General features: G+C 48.5%; 1 protein-coding gene across 12 annotated transcripts in view; it reads left to right on the top strand.

Moving 5' to 3' along the window:
• NEDD4L (NEDD4 like E3 ubiquitin protein ligase) overlaps window positions 1-13507 on the top strand; it is a 338822-nt gene that overhangs the window by 78243 nt on the left and 247072 nt on the right. Inside the window, exon 1 of one of the 12 annotated variants that reach the window (XM_038525917.1) lies at window positions 1676-1700. The exons of 10 other annotated variants lie outside the window; for them this stretch is intronic. The gene's annotated coding sequence lies outside the window, so the exon portion shown is untranslated. Of the gene's footprint in view, window positions 1-1675; window positions 1701-8838; window positions 8943-13507 lie in introns of those variants that run through there. One more of the 12 variants, XM_038525913.1, reaches the window with a different exon arrangement.

The raw sequence follows: 13507 nt of genomic DNA, 5'->3' as shown, positions 1-13507 counted from the left end.
CATATGGCTGACACAGCACGATCCCAGAATCTCACGAGGACCTCGCTGTCTTGTTTCACAGGAGCCACCAATCACTGCCGCCTGGTGTCTGCTTGTTCTCTGGACCATCTCCTGTGTCCTCGTACTCTGCCTTCGGCTTGCTGGTGTAGCCCTTAAAGCTGAAGTGCTCATACTTACTGACTTTCCCTTAATATGTTGGTCATTTAACAATGCAAATTAAACTCCTATTACTCTGCTTAAAAGGCAAGAGCTGCACATTTCCTAGGGCCGAGCTGGGAGAAGAGGGTAATTTGGAGCAGATAATCGGGTTCCTTATTGCCTCTCTCATGCCAAATAGGAGATCCTCAATGACATTTCTCAGTACCCTCCGTTATTCATTTCAAGGGACATGATCCTTAATGAACTGAAACTTTGTTTTGATGACATGGAGAGAATGAGGCTAATCCACTTAGAGAATAATCCATTTTATCATTTTAATACATCCTATTGTTTTGTAATAAAAAAGAATTATTTTATGATACCTTAAGGGGCTCCTGGGTGGCTCAGTGGGTTAGGCGTCTACTTTCGACTCTGGGATCCTGGGATCAAGTCCTGCACTGGCCCCCGGCTCAGCAGCAATTCTGCTTCTTTCTCTGACCCTCCCTCCTCTCAGGTGCTCTTCCTCTCTCACTCACTCTGTCTCAAATTAATAAATCTTCAAAAAGAAAAAAATATGCTTAAAGTAATGCACATCTGTTGAAAAAACAAAAACAAATACAAATAAAAGGGGAAAAACTCCTAAATCTGGTGGTAGGTAGGGACAGGTGAAAGATGTCTGTTGTCTAAGTTACTTGATAACAGAGTCCCTCTGCATTCTGGTAGAGCTGTCCGGATCTGGCTGGGTAGAGCCAGCTCGCTGCAGAGGCCCTGTGTTCACACATCTGCTTCCTTGCTGACTCCAGGAGAGGGGAGGCTTATGGCCAAAGCGCAGAGTGTGGGATGAAAGCAGTGGAGCAAGGCTGGTGAGTGATACAGGTGAGGTCGGGGCTTTGTAGACCTGTCAAGGGCCCCTGGAGATAGAGTCTTTTCCTCAGGGTGTTGATTTCAGATTTATATTTTGATTCCCTGGCCTCGTCCTGGAGGAGGGTGAGAGCAGAGGCAGGGACATCAGCTAGGAGCTGGGCAGGTCATCCAGGTGAGGGATGGAGGGAGCATCCAGAAAGTGGACTCAGCTCTAAAGTATCTGCACCTGGCCCCAGCAGGCTGGCTTCCTGGCACATGTGTAACAGGGAGATTCAGTTGCAAAGATCAAGGACAGCTCAAGTTGGATTTTTTTCTTTCTTGATGAAAATCCTAATTCCCAGGGCTCATAAAAAGCCCCCTGTTTGTCCGGCGAAGGGCTGCCACACTAGGAAATACACAGCCTGTCCCCTGGTCGTGTTACAAAAATGCAGATTGGTGCTGCATGCTGCAAGAATTCCAATCAGATTGGTTCCTTTGTATAGTCATCAGTGGATTCTTTTGTACACTTCTGGGCAAAGGATTCCTTTCCATTTTTAGTGGTGTATTTTCAGTGTTTTTCTCGAGGAGAAGGACTGGCTTCCTTGTGTAATTCATCCAGTCCCCACCACCCCCTGCAGCAAAGTTCGGCTCTTGAATGGTTGAATGGATCCATTGTGCCACCCTCTGCCACCCGCAGGTCTCTGCCAGAGATAAAACAGGTGAAATTGCCTTTGCTCTGAGTCACTGCTGCTTTTTCTCGGTTGCTGGAGGCCTGTGGGGGAAGCATTCAGGACTTCACCTTGCTATAGATGACTGTCACACTGGTGATAACCGATGCTGTCTTCAGAATCCTGGGGAGGAGGGTGGGCTTTGTGGGCAGATAGACCTGGCTGTGAGGCCCCGCTGCCCCACAAGTTCCTTAGGCTCGTCTCTCTCCCCTGGGCCTCTGTTTTCTCCTGCGTGGGAGGAGGACACTCACTGTCTTGGCACAAGTGGCCGATGCCTAGGCTAGTGCTCATCAGCGGATGAGGGGCTTCTCTTCTTTCCTGCTAGTCATCTGGGTCTTCACCTTACAGGACATGCGGTGGTGAATTTTAAAAGCTGCTTTGATTGTCTCCCACCCATGAGGCTGTGAATTATTCATAAAACAATGTGAATTATTCAGGTTAGAGAAAAATAGGAGCTCTTGCATGGTGTTATTATCACTGAGAGGCAAGTAGGGTTTGTTGGGCTGTGGCGAAATAATCTCAAGTTACAGCATAAAGTAAGATTCCTCTAATCCATCAGGGGTGGGGTTGGAAATGAGACAAAACATTGCTCCTTTCTTTGAACATCCAGCTACAGAGTGCCCTTATTTTGAACACTGAAGTGCTAGATCACTTTGTTCGGTGATGGTTTACTCTGGTCTCGTCATTCCTACTCCCGAGTATGAAAGCTGGTCCCTATTTCCTATACAAATAATCATAATTCATATGAAGTTCTACTTTTCCCCCAGACACTATAGTGTAATGTGTGTCGTGACTAGTATTAGGATTACATATATGTGCGTTTGTGTGTGTACATGTCCTTTAGATTGAATGTAGCTAGTAGGGGTATTGGAAAATTTCCCTAAATTCCTAAATTGAATCCTGGAGCCTGCTCCTGTGGTTTGTGAACCTGGCTCGGTGCTCGCATTCCCAGCCGCTGTCTGATGAGACTCACAGGGCTGTGGAAACAGTGCTGGACCATCCTGTGAGGACAAGAATGAGGTTGTGGTCATGGCAAATTCCAGATGCACGTAGTGCAGGCAGGCACAGGTTTTGTCACTCTTTCCCCTGCAAAATTTTGTTTTTATTTCTATTTTTTACGTATTTATTTGCGAGAAAGAGAGCTTGCACATGAGCGGGTGTGTGGGGGGGGTAGGGTCAGAGGGAGAAGCAGACACCCCACCAAGCAAGCGGGGAGCCAGATGTGGGGCTCTGTCCCAGGACGCTGGGATCACGACCCGAGTGGAATGCAGACACTTAACCAACTGAGCCATCCAGGTGCTGCCCCCCCTGCAAAATTTCTAACTGAATTTGAATCACTCACTTTTAAATTCTGATTCTGACTTCACATCTGCAATTTCCTTCAGTTCTCAAAAGGAGTACCCTGTGTCTTCCTACTGGGGCATAGAGGAGCGGCATGTGGTAGCCTGGTATCTGGGCGATCACATGCTGTAACCCTCCGGTGGTTTCCGCGTGGCAGGATTTTAAACTCCAGCTGTATAAAAGGAGTTTTGGGAATCTCACTTGCACTCTATTCTGTTTTGTAGAAACAACTGCATTTGATAAATTTCTCATTACTGGCATAACCAAGCCTGTTTGTTCAGGACAAGATCTTTGCACTTAGCATTTTAATGCCAGGTATTTAAGGAACGTTGAGGCTCAGATAATGAAGAGCCTTGAAATGAGAATTTAATTTTACATCTTTTGTGCAACAGCAGAGAGAGCTTGAAAATGACAAACCTTGTCTTTTGTTATTCTCTCTAATAGTTTTAACTCTTTTTTAAATTTTTATTTATTCATGAGACACACAGAGAGGGGCAGAGACACAGGCAGAGGGAGAAGCAGGCTCCCTGCAGGGAGCCCGACTTGGGACTCAATCCCAGGTCTCCAGGATCATGCCCTGGGCTGAAGGCGGCGCTAAACCGCTGAGCCACCCTGGCTGCCTCAGTTTTAACTCTTTTTAAGAGGAACCTTTATCTCGGGTGTTTGATTATCAAGCCACCAATATTTGGATTCAGGCAGAGTCTTTAGAAGCCAAGATTGGGAGAGGGGAGATGAGGCTTCAGGGTTGGATCCGCATTGAAAACCACCCCATTGATGGAGAGAAGGCAGGAGGCACAGGGGGGTTCCTGGTTAGAGGTCGGGAGGCCTGGCTCCCAGTTCTGACTTGGAAGTGACCTGTGCTGTTCGTGGCGGCTACTAATTGTCCTACTCGCTTTGTAAGTGGCATCCCAGCGCTCCCAGGTAGAGGATTATATCCCCGTTTGCTGATAGGGAAACTGAGGCTTAATACCATGCCTAGGGCTACAGAACTGAAAAATACGTCTCCACTGTTGATTTCACGTGTAACACTTGACTCAGCCTTGTTCGACAGATCTCAGTTGCCTTGATCTTGCAAAAAGGGTTTGGGGACATATCACTGACGGTAACTCCTGAACTGGACAGTTCTCCTAAGTATTCTCAAAAAGGCAATTTCTTAACTTCCATACTTCCTCCTTTTCTGCAGTGATGACAGCAGGCTCTGGAAGACTGAAGGTCTCTCTTCTTACAGACCCAGTGCCGGTAATGACTCGGTGCTGTTCCGGGATCACAAGTAAGCTAAGAGGAGAGCGCCCAGCAGGATATTTATGTTCTCCGAGCTCCAGTGAACTGTGCTGGCCTGTGTTCTGCATCCAGGTCCGCAGGGAGGCAGTGGATGGACTGGTGAAGGGAGGCAATAGGAAGTAGTTGATCCCTCCTGCTGGCAGGGTGGTTCGACACCGACACCGTGGTCGGCTCTGCGACGGGCCAGCCTGGGTTTCCGCAGCCGTCGGAGGAAGGGAAAAGGGAGGGATGGGGGGCCAGCTCAGGGTTCTGCAGGTGCTGGTCCAGAACCACGAGGCCCTGTTATCTCACACGTAGGGAAGGAGAGGGTTAATGAATACATAAAATGGGCAGGCCTTTCCTCTGCGGTCTGACGCGGAGTGTCTCAAATACCACTCTAGGTGTTAAGTCATAGCTTTCTGCTGAAAAATAGCTGGTGCTTCGGTTAGTCTTTGTTGTTACTGTGATGGCATTTAGGAACCCTTTTGGTTTTGTCCTCTCTGTCCAGAACAGACTGTTCTATCCCAAATACGGCTGAAGGACCATGGTTATATACAGAGAGCAGGGTGTCTCTTATTTTCCAGGCTAGTCCTAGGGCCACCTTACTGATGAAGCATTATGGAGAGGAAGGTTTACTTTTCTACTTTATTTTAAAATTATTTACTAAATTTTCTGACTCTGAAAGTAAATACTAGGAGAAAAAAAAAAAACATAGAAAAAGAAGAGATAAAAATGAGCCACCAATCTCAGTAGACGGAAGTATGAGCAGCTAGTTGATCTTCCAGCATATATGAACCCCATTCTCTGCAGGCAGGCAGACCTGCTTGTGAGACGTCTAACCCGAGAGCAGAATGGGGCCTCTCTTTCCAGGTGTGTGTCCCAGGTGCCTGGAGGAGCCCCTGGTGCGAGGTTAGGAGCTGGGAGTGTCCCCTACTGAGCAGCTAAGTGATTGTGTGCTCGGTAGTGTCAGGCTCCAACGGAAAAGAACTGCTCACACAGGTGTGGAGGATGAACGGAAAGGGGGTCACCCTGGTTATCCGAGATAACCCAGAAATGGTATCTGTAGGAAACAGGTGCCACCCGCGGGGCTGTGGGAATGAGGGAAGAGCTGGGGTGATCTGAACCACAGACAGGGCTGGGAGGAGGCCCAGCAGGGAAGGGTGCTGAGCCACTGGGGGACAGAGGGCATGTGCTCCAGCCTCTGGGGGCGGGCGGGCTCAAGGTCAGTGCTGGGTGGAGTTGGAGTCACTGCTGATGGCAGGAGACAGGGACAGTGGGGAGGCAGGAGGGACAGACAGGAGGACACAGCCTCTGGGCCCTGACCGGGAGCCACCTGGAAAGAGCATCAGGAAGTGCAGTATGTGGGGTCCTAAGCCAGGTGTCAAAGAGCAGAGAAGGGACAGTGGCTTTGGAGTGGAGAAGACTGTCAGTAGCCAGCACTGTCATTTTAAAGAATTAAATCTGCAAAAAAAAAAAAAAAAAAAGAATTAAATCTGGAATCGACTTCTGTTCTAATGTCGCCTTCTATTTTTACTGTGAATTATATATATGTCAAGGGCATTTTCCGGTACCAACAGATAGGACATCTACTTTATCTTTTCTGTCGTACAGATTCTGGGGTCAGATTCCAGCTGAGCTACTCATTATGGCCTGACCGACCAGTCTGTTACGACTTAGGCAACATTTTCCTTGTTTGTAAAGTTCACCAAGTTGTGAGTATTAAATAAAATTAAGTCCAAGTGTTAGCAGTGAACCCTGGCTGGCATAACAATACTAACAGTAGTCATGATAATTATGAGTCTAATGGGTTTAACCAGTCCCAGTAGATGATGTCTAGTGAATTGTTTGGTTTTTCCCCTTAATGAATATTCTTGTAAATGCATCTTGGCCCATTTGTCTGTGTAGCTCTGTCAGGTGGATTTTTCCAAATGGACTGTTTACATGAGGCTCTTTGCTACTTAAGGCTTTCATATGTTTTTGCCAAATTGTCTTCTAGAAATACCATATCAATTTTCTGTCTTCTAACAGAGTGCCTGTCCCCTCTCCGAGATTTTCATCAGCCTGGGTATTGTTGCTCTTTCTTGCTCTTTGTCAGTTTGCTGAGCTGAAAACCTATACTCTTGTTTTTTATTTGCATCCCTTTGATTATTAGTGATTTTGAAAGCATTTTTCACTGACTCCTGTGGAAGCAGTTGTGCTTTGTGTCCAAGCTCTGGGAGCCTGGACTGCTCACTGGCTCAGTTGTCAAGAGCGGTTTTCTCAAAATCTCTATTTCATAGGGTGGAGACGGTAGTAGCAGTGCCCATCTCGCAGAGCCATAGGACTGCAAGACGCGATGTAGAAAAATGCTGACTCTGTGTCAGACTTTTGGAGTGAACCTTTAATTAACCCTGGAATTAACTTCACCTCCTCTTATTTGGTTGCTCTCTTGACCCTCAGAAAAGGGAACTGGGGACACCTGAAATTTGGGGGGTGGTGGTGGTGCTGGGGTGGTGGTTGCAGAGGCTGGGCGGTTCTGAGCCCTAGTGAAGACCAGCACAGCTGTGGGTGGTTGAGGCCGAATGTGAGCCCAGGTCTGGGGCTCAGAGGCTATTAGGTAACCGAGGGGGCCCCACCGCGGTGGGCCCTGACATCATTTAAGATCATGCAGGATTTGGACCAGTGAGGAAGATGGTGACCCAGGCTCCAGTGTCCCCTTTGAAGAAGGGACAGGATACAGGGGTGTTGAGTGATGGGCCAGGTGGTCTGTGGATAGTATGGCAGGAAGCCTCTTACTGACCAGTGGAGGAGCAGGGGTTCGGAGGCTGCTGTGGAGTCGGGCTTGGCCATCAGCCCTGGCCCTGGGAAGTGTTGGGACAACCGTGGGCCTCCCCCTGGCCTGTGTTCCATGCAGAGCCCAGCTTCACGTGTGGCAAGTGTGGGAGCGCTTGGGGGAAGGATGAAGGAGAAGGGGTCCTCGTGGGTTGGGTGAGAGGGGAGGGGCGGCGGTGTGTGTTGGCGCAGTGGCTCGGGCCCCCACTTCCTGCGAGTCCGTACCAGGAGATCTCAGCAGAGATAGCACCTCCCCGCAGCAATCAGAGATGTCTCAACCCATGGACCAATTCCCCTTTTACAGCCGAGTCGCCCCCCTGGTTGAGCAGCACTGTTGTAGAAAGATCGGCGTTTCTACTTAGCCTCTGCCTCTCGCACCCCGTGATCTGGGACCAGTTACAGCCTTCCCTGAGCTTCAGCACTCCTGTCTGTGAGTTATCACGGTGGTCATTATTTATACCACGGCTCTGAAGGCTCATTTTTGCATCAACAGCGTTGTTAAAATGGTTCATTTTTTCCCTAAATTCAGAGGTATTAAGTCACATTGTAATGTGAATACAGTGAGGAGGGAGATGGGCCACTATTTCCAGTGGGCATTTGCTGATTGTATAGCACAGGCTTGGTTCTTCCTGCCTGTTGTCCAGTTTTTTTGTTGGTCATTTCTCACTTGGGGTTTTGAATGTCCTCTTACTGCATGTGGCCTCCCTTTGTTACCCCTTGTCTTCTCCGCCAGCGCATCCCATCCTATCCTGCCAGCCCCCACCCCGCCTGCGGGGTCTGCTCCTGGCCCTGGTGACGTCTGTGCCCTGCAGAAGGGGCCAGGCTGACAGTGGGGCTCAGCTGTCAAGGCGTGTGCCTTGGACCTGAGGCGCTCTCCCCTTGGCCTCCTGGAATCACCTGTCTGTTTGATGTTACATCTTACACGTGTTGTCTTGCTTAACTAATCTGTCACTTGAGTCTTGTTTTCTCTTCCCAACCCTATTAGTCTGCTCAGGCTCAGAACAAAGTACCCCTGGCTGGGGGGGTGTAAGTACCAGAAATTTATTTCTGGAAGTTCTTGACCAAGGTGCCAGTGGGGTTGATTCTTTGAGTCCTCTCTCCTTGGCCTGTAGATGCCTGTGTGCTCCGTCTGTCCACAGGTGGCCTTCTCTGTGTGCGTCCACGTGGCCTCTCCTAAGGAATAGCAGGCAGGTGGGATTCCAGCCACACAAGCGACCTCCTTTTAACTTAATCACCTCTCTCAAGGCCTGTTCTCAAAATACAGCCACATTCTCAGGTACAGGGAGTTGGGGCTTCAACATATGAATTTGGGGGAGAGGTAGAGGTTGTCATACAGGTCAGCCATGACACTAAATTATATGCTTTTTGTGGGAAGAGGCCAGTGTGCGGTGGATCATTAAATTTTTCTTGGAAGAAAGGTGAACCTTTTTTTGTTTGTTTGTTTGTTTTTGTATTTTAAGATTTCATTATTTGATTTTGCTTCTAAGAGGTTGGTAAGAACTTCAGCGCCCCTTCACCAAGTGATACTTATTAATAGTCTCGCACATACAAGGAACCTCATGTGTTCATCTCGAGTGGGACAAGGCAGATTGTTTCTGAGAAACCTCCAGCCAGTTGTGTGATTGCACAACCTGGAAGTAGCAGAGGAGGAAGCTTTTGCAGAGGGAAAAGCTGACCATTGAAAGCATTACTCCCAAGAAAGGGTCACCGTTTACAGAAGGCGGAGGCGCACCAACAGCTGATGTCACCTGCCCGGAGTGCAGGCTCCGGCTCCCGAAGAGGTAGCCTTGCAGGGCTCGGAGGATCTCGGGTGGCCAAGTGGTAAGTCCTGGAGGCACCTGCTATGTGACCGGAGATGGGCAAGAGTGCAGGGTTTGGAGAGGAGCAAACCAGAGGCAGGCCTTCCTGGGGGGCGAGTCGAGGTGCCGTCCGTCCACCTGTCACCTGGCAGTGGAAGGTGCCCCTCCGTGGCAGCCGAGCCTTCTGCATACTCTTCAGAACTGCCGCTGCCCTCGGGTGTGCCAGCTTCACCACCTGTAACGTTGAGCGTATTTGCAGTCTCCTAAATGAGACTCTCGCGTGTAGGGGATGAATGCCACCTGGTAAGACCTGCCTCGGTCGGGGAGGTGGCTTTGCCTTCCCGGGACACTTTAATAAAATTGGAAATTCTTCTATGGTCATAGCAGTGTTAGGTGACCTCAAGGTTCCTGAGCTGGTAATTCATCTCCAACATACTTGACCTAGTTTACTGCTTTCTGGAAGGATTTTGTTCAGGCCTCAGGATTGGGAACTTTTTTTAGGAACCAGTCTAAATGAGCCTGATTGGTTTTCTTAAATGGAGATGTTGCTTGGGGGGGGGGGGGGTGAGGTGGGGAGAGAATTTAAGAAAATGAGTGGATTTAAAATGTACGCACACTGCAGAAGTTGAGAATTTTTCTTGAAGGAGGAAGAAATGGGCACCTGTGAATGTTTCTCTTAAATTATTTGAGAATTGAAGCTTTCCTGGGGATGGGAGTTTCTGTGCTTTTTGTCTGAGTAAGGCTCTTCCCAGTACTGAATATTGAATTGTTATTTTATTTTTTTTGGAAGAAAGATAGATTTTAAGTTTTAAATGTTTCCTTATTTGTTAAAAGATTTTCGTGAAGAATTAAATGTAAATGGCTGAGTGTGGGGTGGTGCATTTTCGTTCTGCAGTGGGACACGTCTGCTTATCTGTTTATTACCCTGCTGGCCTGCGCCATCCACCTCTGTGTGGGGAAATTCTAACTACTGGTTTGAAACCTTTGTTTCTAGTGCTTAAATGGAGGAGAAAATGCAAAGCACCAATTATTTGGCCTGACAAAATGCATTTTAGATCAGAGATAGCTAGATTGCTTTGAGCATTTGCTTAGGGGTAGAGGGAGAAAAGAGCTCCCCCCAACCCAAGGGTACAGGCATTCATCTCCAGGTGACTGGTCCCTCTGAGCAGGCCGGCCCTGCTGCTGGTGGCTGCACGGTGGTGGGGGCTGGCGGGCATCAAGGCCAGGGCACTATTTTCCATGCGGGAGAGGCCTTAGCTCATCGGGGGTGGATGACCTTAGTTCATCAGGGCCAGCGTGACCCTCTACCCCTTGCCTCCCCTGCCTTAGGTGAGTTAGTGTAAATCCCAGACTCCCAGCTACAAGGGGACTTTGAACTTTGACTCTTAGGGAATTCAGGCCACACCTCAACCAGGCAGAGAGAGATTAGAATCTAAACCCACTTTTTAAAAACCCTACCAGGGGTTTCATAACTTCCTAGGGTGTCATTTTCTGCTGCCCAAATGTGATTTTTGGAGTCCCTCCTTTGCCAAATGTGCATTCCTCACATGCTCGCCTAAAACGATCGTAAATCCGATGCCACCTCTGCATACAGACCACCGGCTCGGAGAGGGGGCTGCTGCAGACTTGCCCTCCCTGTGTCTGCTCGGCCCGTTCACCTTTTCTCCTCCTGTTTCTTTCTTCTCTGGGGTTTGTCCCAGCTCCAGTCCTCTTACTCCTGTTTCGATGATCCCTGTGTCACGGTTTGCTTCAGGTCAGGGATGAACTATATAGTAATTCAGAATTCAAATTTCTGCTGCATAGCAGGTTTTCCAGGAATGGTTGCTAAATACGAAGGCCCAGTGAAAATACAGAACTCACCACAGCTTGGTAGCTTACAGGATGGCTTCGAAGGGTGAGTCTGTAGACTGGATTGGCCTCACTGGACTACTGTGTGGGTACATGCACATAGAGAGAGGGGCAGCCTGGACAAGGCTTACTGGTATTTTAGTACTGATGGACACCTTGGGTCAGGTGTTATTAGTAATTCAACTGAGTGGTATGAGAGCGCAAAGAGGAGGTTATGTGAGGTGAGTCTGTGCAAGGGAGAGCCCAGGCAGGATTGGGGCGACCAGGATGCCCAAGTGTTCGTGGCTGGGCCCACGGGGAGAATGAGATCACAGCTGTATCACTGCTGGGGGAGGGGGTGTGTGAATATACTGCTCACTCACTTTTGATGGCATTGAGCAATCTATTCCGTGGGATAGAAAAATGTCATTGGTGTGATTCGGTAAATATTGGGTGACACAAGAAGCTGTTGGGGCATAAAGTGGTTCTACTTCCTCATAAAAACCATTTCATTTCTAATTTTGAAAGTATAATAAATGCTCTTCAGAAGAATAAAGGTTAAGTGAAACAACAGTTCAGGCGTGATAGAAAATGAGACCCAACATGGAAGCCTTCTCTGTTCTCACCCCGTAGAGGAACTATTGGTAATGTTTGGTAGGTGTGTTTTCCCAGAGGGATTCATGATAACAGTTATGGGGTGGGGGTGGGGGGGCTGCACGTGGTTGGGCATCTGATTCTTGCTTTTGGCTCAGGTCATGATCTCGGCTGTGGGATGGAGCCCTGTGTCAGGCTCCACACTCAGTGGGGGTCTGCTTGAGATTCTCTTCTCCTCCCCCTCTACTACCACCCCCACCCCCAACTCTTAAACTCTGCCAGGCCTTGGAGCAGAGGAATGAGGAACATGGGATCTGTTTGGCTTTTGGCATACCACCCCAGTCATTCTTGCCAACACTGCTGGCTCAGAGATGGACTGATTCAGGGCTGGGTTGCCGGAGGAAGAGGGTTAGGGTTGATACAGATCTGGGAGTCCTTGGCATTTAGAAATTTTGTTAGCTCTCCACACACATTTCCTTGGGTAGAGGGGACTGAGCTCGTTCCTGCAGATAAGTCCAAAGCAGCCAATTGCAAATGGGAACTCTTCGAAACTAGTGCAAATTACCCATTTTTACTCCATGGTATTTCCTTGTTTTTTTAAATAGGATATTGCTCCTCGGGCAGCTCAGGTGGCTCAGCGGTTTAGTGCTGCCTTCATCCCAGGGCGTGATCCTGGAGACCTGGGATCGAGTCCCGCATCGGGCTCCCTGCATGGAGCCTGCTTCTCCCTCTGCCTGTGTCTCTGCCTCTCTCTCTCTCTCTCTCTCTCTCTCTGTGTCTCTTATGGACAAATAAATAAAATCTAAAAAAAAAATAGGACATTGCTTCTCAAAGTTTATTGTGTTTCCAAATCACCTGGAAGCCTGTAAACATACACCATTGGACTTCAGCCCAGAGGTACTGATTCTGGAGCTCTGGGTGGAGCCTGACCACCAAGTTACCAGGTGATGGCGGTGCTGGTAGTCAGGGGTCCACACTTTGAGAACCACTGTCCTACTCATTGAGACTTCCAGAAAAATCAATAATCCAAGAAGATGCTCCCTGCCGGTCCTGTAGCTTTTTAGTACACCATCCTACATAGAATCGTGCAGGGAGCTAGTAGCACTTGTCCATCATGGCAAATACACAGATTGTACAGCTGGTATTAATGTTCTTTGATTGTGAACAGCACTCGGAGGGTGGCTCATGTTCTTCATCCTCAGGGTTTCGGGAGAGAGGAGGCTCAATGAGCATGCAGGGCTGTGGAAGGGGCCTGGCTCAACCGCTCTGGAGGGTGGAATGGTTTTACATAAGAAGCTTTATCATCCTGTGGGTGAATCGGTATCTATCTTCCCACAGTTTCTCCTTTGATAATTAAAAAGACCACCCTCATACATGTAACAGGCCCTTTATAGATGGACCTGAGGAACAGCAGAGGTACAGAGTGTGTCCCAGGGCTTGTAATTGTAAAGATTTAAATTAGAAGTGGGAAGAGGTTGACATTGGTGCTTGTTGGAAGGTGCTTGTTGGAAGATTCAAAGGCAAAGTCAACAGTCTAAACGCAAGTACAAAGTGCTTGGCATTAAAATTAAACATTAATTTCAAACAACAGGAAAAAAAAAACCAGCATTCAACAGAGGTAGATTGACAAAAGAATGGAATACAAATATTCCATAGAAAAATCCTTAATGAAATGGACATATGATGTGGACCTTTAAAAAAAAAAGCCATAAATCCAAGGAAAGTTCCCTATGGTGAAAACCATACACATTCAGGCCTTGCTTTGCACAATCCTGTGTTAGATAAACTTGGGTACATTCAGGGCTCCATGGACCCCTCTGCTGCTGTCGCGAGTAGAGTGCTTTCAGAGTGAGCGAACCACGGGGTGAGAAGGGAGCTGCAGGATGGTGCGCGGGAACCACAAGGGGTGGAGTGACAGTCACAGCTCCCTTGCACACCTGCTGAGTCCCAACCGCCACCTGGAACTGGGAAGCCACCGAGCTGCCCAGATGCTTGGAAGCTGCTGCCAGGGCAGGATCGGCTAAGCCCACGCGTATCCACAGTAGGCAGTGGCTCATCAGACAGTTTTGGACGCTGTTTGGATGTGGGACAAGTGTGTGCCAGCACTTTTGAAGGGACTATTTCCTTTTGGACTTTGTTCCCTCCCAGGAGAAACCCATATTAGGA

This window comes from Canis lupus, chromosome 1, assembly GCF_011100685.1.
Source record: "Canis lupus familiaris isolate Mischka breed German Shepherd chromosome 1, alternate assembly UU_Cfam_GSD_1.0, whole genome shotgun sequence".
Taxonomy (NCBI): domain Eukaryota; kingdom Metazoa; phylum Chordata; class Mammalia; order Carnivora; family Canidae; genus Canis; species Canis lupus.
Note: the sequence above shows the minus strand (reverse complement) of the source record. Positions and strands in the feature narration are given on the sequence as shown.